Source organism: Cherax quadricarinatus, chromosome 81, assembly GCF_038502225.1.
Source record: "Cherax quadricarinatus isolate ZL_2023a chromosome 81, ASM3850222v1, whole genome shotgun sequence".
Lineage (NCBI taxonomy): Eukaryota > Metazoa > Arthropoda > Malacostraca > Decapoda > Parastacidae > Cherax > Cherax quadricarinatus.
Window position 1 is genome coordinate 11,860,706 of NC_091372.1, and position 7,747 is coordinate 11,868,452.

Consider the following 7,747-nt stretch of genomic DNA (forward strand, 5'->3'; position numbering starts at 1 on the left):
TCTGAGTAATTGAAATTTCTCATCGTTGAACTTCATATTGTTTTCTGCAGCCCACTGAAAGATTTGGTTGATGTCTGCCTGGAGCTTTGCAGTGTCTGCAATGGAAGACACTGTCATGCAGATTCGGGTGTCATCTGCAAAGGAAGACACGGTGCTGTGGCTGACATCCTTGTCTATGTCGGATATAAGGATGAGGAACAAGATGGGAGCGAGTACTGTGCCTTGTGGAACAGAGCTTTTCACCGTAGCTGCCTCGGACTTTACTCTGTTGACGACTACTCTCTGTGTTCTGTTAGTGAGGAAATTATAGATCCATCGACCGACTTTTCCTGTTATTCCTTTAGCACGCATTTTGTGCGCTATTACGCCATGGTCACACTTGACGAAGGCTTTTGCAAAGTCTGTATATATTACATCTGCATTCTTTTTGTCTTCTAGTGCATTTAGGACCTTGTCGTAGTGGTCCAATAGTTGAGACAGACAGGAGCGACCTGTTCTAAACCCATGTTGCCCTGGGTTGTGTAACTGATGGGTTTCTAGATGCGTGGTGATCTTGCTTCTTAGGACCCTTTCAAAGATTTTTATGATATGGGATGTTAGTGCTATTGGTCTGCAGTTCTTTGCTGTTGCTTTACTGCCCCCTTTGTGGAGTGGGGCTATGTCTGTTGTTTTTAGTAACTGTGGGACGACCCCCGTGTCCATGCTCCCTCTCCATAGGATGGAAAAGGCTCGTGATAGGGGCTTCTTGCAGTTCTTGATGAACACAGAGTTCCATGAGTCTGGCCCTGGGGCAGAGTGCATGGGCATGTCATTTATCGCCTGTTCGAAGTCATTTGGCGTCAGGATAACATCGGATAGGCTTGTGTTAATCAAATTTTGTGGCTCTCTCATAAAAAATTCATTTTGATCTTCGACTCTCAGTCTGGTTAGCGGCTTGCTAAAAACTGAGTCATATTGGGACTTGAGTAGCTCACTCATTTCCTTGCTGTCATCTGTGTAGGACCCATCTTGTTTAAGTAGGGGCCCAATACTGGACGTTGTTCTCGATTTTGATTTGGCATAGGAGAAGAAATACTTTGGGTTTCTTTCGATTTCATTTATGGCTTTTAGTTCTTCCCGCGATTCCTGACTCCTAAAGGATTCTTTTAGCTTAAGTTCGATGCTTGCTATTTCTCTGACCAGTGTCTCCCTGCGCATTTCAGATATATTGACCTCTTTTAGCCGCTCTGTTATTCTTTTCCGTCGCCTGTAAAGGGAGCGCCTGTCTCTTTCTATTTTACATCTACTCCTCCTTTTTCTTAGAGGAATAAGCCTTGTGCATACATCGAGTGCCACCGAGTTAATCTGTTCTAGGCATAAGTTTGGGTCTGTGTTGCTTAGTATATCTTCCCAGCTTATATCGGTTAGGACTTGGTTTACTTGGTCCCACTTTATGTTTTTGTTATTGAAGTTGAATTTGGTGAATGCTCCCTCGTGACTAGTCTCATTTTGTCGGTCTGGGGCTCCACGCATACATGTCTGAACCTCAATTATGTTGTGATCTGAGTATATTGTTTTTGATATGGTGACATTTCTTATCAGATCATCATTGTTAGTGAATATGAGGTCTAGTGTATTCTCCAGTCTAGTAGGCTCTATTATTTGCTGGTTTAAATTGAATTTTGTGCAGAGATTTAAAAGCTCGTGTGAGTGTGAGTTTTCATCAGAGCTGCCTCCTGGTGTTATTTCTGCAACAATATTATTTGCTATATTCCTCCATTTTAGGTGCCTTAAGTTGAAATCCCCCAGGAGCAAGATGTTGGGTGCAGGAGCTGGAAGATTTTCCAGACAGTGGTCAATTTTTAACAGCTGTTCCTGGAATTGCTGGGAAGTTGCATCCGGAGGCTTGTAGACTACCACAATGACTAGGTTTTGGTTCTCGACCTTTACTGCTAAAACTTCCACTACATCATTTGAGGCATTAAGCAGTTCTGTGCAAACAAGTGACTCTGCAATGTACAGGCCAACCCCCCCCTTTTGCCTGTTCACTCTGTCACATCTGTATAGGTTGTAACCTGGGATCCATATTTCGTTGTCCAAGTGATCCTTTATGTGGGTCTCAGTGAAAGCCGCGAACATTGCCTTTGCCTCTGCAAGCAGTCCACGGATGAAAGGTATTTTGTTGTTTGTTGCTGGCTTTAGACCCTGTATATTTGCAAAGAAGAATGTTATCGGACTGGTGGTATTGTTGGTACTGGGGGGGGATTTTTTTTCCGGCATTAGTATCTGTATCTGTTGGTTTGGAGTGGAGGCCATCGACTGTGGTTCCACTCCAGGAATGACTGGATTTGGTGTACGATTTCTGCCATTTCCTGCCAGTTTTTTTTCCTTCCTGGCACTAAAAAACCTCTCCCTCTTGAGTGGCTGTGGCTACCCAGGTTTTCCCATGGCCTGGATGTTTTGTATCTTTTTGTCCCCTTTAGATGGTATGCCTGGCAATTTAAGTTATAGCACAGTCTTTCCTGTACTGAAGAGGTACACATTTCAGGGTGAAAAAGCTTACAGGAAGGGAGTTTGCATTTTCCTGTTGTCATATGGACATGACATTTTCTAGGGTGGTCATAGTTGCATGTCCCATCTGTTTTTCCAGATTTCCCATGCCAGCAGATACCAAGTGCATAGTATGTGCACAGGCTTGGTTTCCGTTTGCCTTGGGTTTCTGTGACTGTATTCCCTGTTGGTGCATGTTTCCCTGTCTTATTCCTATCCTCCCTAGCACCAACAATGGAGCTCCCACCAGTTGTTTTTGGTAATTTATCCTCACTATTGCTATTGGAGTCCTCTTGTTTGCTATTTCCTGCGGTATTTCTAGTTTGCAATATTGGTTTTATCTTATCTTTGACTACACTTGTTTCCCTACTATGGCTCCTGTCCTCTATGAGGTCATTTATATGTATTCCTTCCTGCGTATAATTCCCGACTACCTGGACAAAATCTCCAGCTTCACCATTACTGTCTCCCAGGACAGTATCTCCAGCTTCACCATTTCTGTCTCCCAGGACAGCACCTCCAGCTTCACCATTACTGTCTCCCAGGACAGCACTATCAGCCCCACATTTACTGACTACCAGGACATCACCTCCAGCCTTACAGTTTGTGACTACATGGCCAGTATCAAGGGCAGTACCATTCAGCCCAGACTTTTTATGTTCCCATCTGTTGTAGAAAGCTTCCAGGTTTTCTATGAAAGCAGCTTTGATGTTGTCCTCTTTTAATACCCTTGTGATTTTAGTCCACAGATTTTCCTCATTTGGGCATACCCAAAAACACTTCTCTGTTTTAATACTGCTTGTAGCTAGTTCTGGGATATCTGCACAAGGAGCGTGACACCAATTTCCACAAAAATGACAATTTATCCATGTGGAAGCCCGTTTGTTTGACTGACCACAGACTACACACAGCTTCATAATGATGTGAATGGTTGATTTACTGCAATTCTACTAGCAACCTCTTGAATATTATATTAATAACCTTAAATGAAGCTCTAGCTATTTGTATTTCTGTTTCTAACTCTTTTTGTATATTGGACAGCTTACCGTCACGTTCCTGATTTTTAATGTTTGTGTTTATAAGGGCGCCTACAAACCCATCCGTTTACAGTCTGCTTTATTGTCCAACGAAACTGTTTGAAACCAGTCCCGGGTTCGGACCAGTCAAGGGTTCGGACCAGTCGATCTGCTCTGATCAGTGGGTCAATTATTTAAAACATACTGGTCGGTGATTTGAGCTAACACATGAAGGATCTACTGGAAATTATCTACCCGAGTAATATGTGATTTGACTGATACAAAAGTATAACTTGCGTGTTGAAGAGCCGGTGATATCTGGCAGCTCCTACAATGACGTACAGTCGACCTCTTTGTTTATCAATCGCTGTATCTGGCTTTTCTATTTTTGTTTTTTCCGTCTCCACCACAATAAATGCTATATTATCACTATAGTTGACTGGTGCAAATTTTGGAGGAAGGACGCTTTTTCTGTAGTAATAATTGCTTCTCGTTGTGTATATTGCGACCGCTGGTAACTACAGGTTATATGAAATTCACAGTAACGTCTGGTATTTCAAGAAAAAGAAACTAATGAAAGTCACTCCACTCCACTAAGTACCATTATAATACTGGTTAGTTGCTACTACAACACTGTATTCTGCTATTCACTGGTATCACTAGATTATATGCGAGTACACTAGCAAGCCAGGAAGATTATTAAAACAGCTGACCTGTGGTAAGTTTCTGGCGACTTCTGGCACCTGCCTCTATAGGCTTATCACTTCATTTACAAATTCACCTGTTTTCAAATGACACTTTAGCCTTTATCATCAATATACTAGGGAGCCACTGTAGTATACACTATACACTATGTATACTCAATGCTTTCAGGGAGACTTTCTTTCCTCTGACACAAAGTTCAATTATTATTATTTTTTTTTTTCACACGGGAAACAGGCCTATGATTCCCCTCTGGCAGTAAACTCTGCTAGGTAATGCACACTAATTCTCCTTTTTTGACTCAGTATATAATGTTTTCCGCCCAAGATTGGTTCCAGGCGCTAGAGGGATGTATCGTATAGGATTGATGACACAAATTAAAGTTCTAGCACGTAAGAGCGACCGTGAAAACACCAGAAAACCGGGAGCACAACGAGGCACGCTGACAGCCTTGTTGACCACCATGGGTATGTGATGACTACCACCCACACCATGGGTATGTGATGACTACCACCCACACCATGGGTATGTGATGACTACCACCCACACCATGGGTATGTGATGACTACCACCCACACCATGGGTATGTGATGACTACCACCCAAACCATGGGTATGTGATGACTACCACCCACACCATGGGTAAGTGATGACTACCACCCACACCATGGGTATGTGATGACTACCACCCACACCATGGGTATGTGATGACTACCACCCACACCATGGGTATGTGATGACTACCACCCACACCATGGGTATGTGATGACTACCACCCACACCATGGGTATGTGATGACTACCACCCACACCATGGGTATGTGATGACTACCACTCACACCATGGGTATGTGATGACTACGAAACAGATAAGTAGGTGTACAATATATCCAGGTGTTGCACTCGTGTTTTATTATTCTTCCTGTCAGTTATATAAACTATTAACATAAAATACTTCGTGTGGCAGTGCGACAGCACTAACTTGCCGAGGTTCTGTTATAACCTGCTGTCAGTAGTCTGTTCTGCCCATCTGTGACTCCATCTGTAATCTGCTTCATCTCTCTTGTTACCAGTATATCAGTCTACAACTTCGGGCCTCTCCTTCAGAGTCTTCAAGATTATGGGATTGAGCAGCCTATCAGGCTGAGGGGACTGATTACTTCGAACTACTTCAAGTCCTCCGACATCCACCACAGATTCATCGAGGCTGAGGGACTGATCACCTAAAACCGGTGTGCCACAGGCATTGTGCTGCTTGTGCACTCAGTTCCTCAAGCTTCAACATCCGTGCACACGGTGGATGTCTGGGCACCCGGAGGGCTCCAGGTGTAAACAACCAACAGCCCCTCCCAGCAGACGAAGGTGACAGCTGCTGCACCTTCACCTTTACAGAGGGCCTGGGATCTGCAATAAGATAAGATAAGATTTCGTTCGGATTTTTAACCCCGGAGGGTTAGCCACCCAGGATAACCCAAGAAAGTCAGTGCGTCATCGAGGACTGTCTAACTTATTTCCATTGGGGTCCTTAATCTTGTCCCCCAGGATGCGACCCACACCAGTCGACTAACACCCAGGTACCTATTTGCTGCTAGGTGAACAGGACAACAGGTGTAAGGAAACGTGTCAAATGTTTCCACCCGCCGGGAATCGAACCCGGGCCCTCCGTGTGTGAAGCGGGAGCTTTAGCCACCAGACCACCGGGTGGCGTCCATCAGGACGTTGACACGTCCCCAGGGCAGCTCTCCCTCGGGCTGCTAGCAGAGTCACTGACCTCTTGGACCTCTTGGGGAGGGTCGATAGTGCTCCTGCAAGCAACAGATCCTGGCGCAACCTACTGCTGTTTGCAGTGGCTGTCTGGCTGTCCTGCCGAACAGGGACAGGCACCTAGCAACATCTGTTGTTGGACAATGGATGCATTCCCTAGAATGTTTGTTAATTGCTCATTACTCTGTAATTTGTTCATGATTGTTACCATGTATGGACGTGTTTATGATTCATTTCCTTTGTAACTTGTCATGAGTGTGACCAGCTCTACCTGGAGCTCATTACCTTTGTAACTTGGTCACAATTGTGACCAGATCTAGTTCATTACCTTTGTAACTAGTTCAGCTATCGTAACTTTTGAGTCCAGTCCCTGGACCCATTATGTACCTCTGTAATCTTTTGACTACCACTCACAGGATGGGTCTGGGGTGTACAATAAAGATATTAAACTAAATTAAACTAACTAAAACCGCTGCTTCGTGTCTTCCATCGCTTCCAGCATTATTTTCTATATTTGACTGACAAAACCACTCACTGGTTTACGAAAGTCTCCATAAAAATATACCCAAGTGTTGAACATGTCTCTACGAGATATCTTATTCCTCTACTCCATCAATCAGCCCCTCAAGGAAGGTTCCTTGATGTTGGTGAGGGGCTCTTGATTTAGGGAATTGGATCTGTGCTCCAGTTCCCCAAATTAAGCCTGAATGCCTTCCACATCCCCCCCCAGGCGCTGTATAATCCTCCGGGTTTAGCGCTTCCCCCTTGATTGTAATAATAATAATAATCCATCAATCAGGATCGCTTCACCAGCGTCAAAACTCTTGAAGAGTTACCCTTAAAAAAATACAATTTTCTTCAAGTACTGGTTAAAACAATTTTCTTTGTTGTTCTGAAGGGTTAACTAAAACAAAAGTAGATTGTCCTCCTTACATGTATTTTATACATACTTTTACAATAAAGCGTTAATATATATTGATTGTTATTATACTCACAAGAAAACGCTAAACGTAAATAGGTAATTCATCACTAAATGTGAGAGAAAAAGCTTGTGTAGGTAGTCTGTCCCTATGGATTTACCCTTTCCATAGAAATTAATAATAATATCATTTTTATGTAGTGACTATCAACTTAACTAAGTTGTTGGGGAATATATTAAAGTGTGTCATGGGTGATGTCGTCTCACTGGGTCAGTTCAGTGTTCCGGGAAGATCTGTGTCAGCTGATCATCCTATTATTCATGAACATGTGCGAGTAATGTAGGAAAAAGGGAAGTTCGTTCAGGTACACAGATAGAGTTACAGAAGTTTTCATACATAACAGCATATGTGTAGATTACTTACGATAACCCAAGAAAGTCAGACAAAGTGACTTATTTCCATGTCACCTTGCACCTGCTGTCACTGTTCGCCTAGCAAGTAAGTAGGTGCCTGAGTGTTAGTCACCTTACACCTGCTGTCACTGTTCACCTAGCAAGTAAGTAGGTGCCTGAGTGTTAGTCACCTTACACCTGCTGTCACTGTTCACCTAGCAAGTAAGTAGGTGCCTGAGTGTTAGTCACCTTACACCTGCTGTCACTGTTCACCAGTAGTAAGTAGGTACCTGGATGATAGGTAACTGGTGTGGGTGGCATCCTGGGGGACAAGACTGAAAGACCACAACGGAAATAAGACACACAGTCCTCAATGACACACTGACCTACCCTGGATTATCGGATTATCCTGGGTGGCTAACCCCCC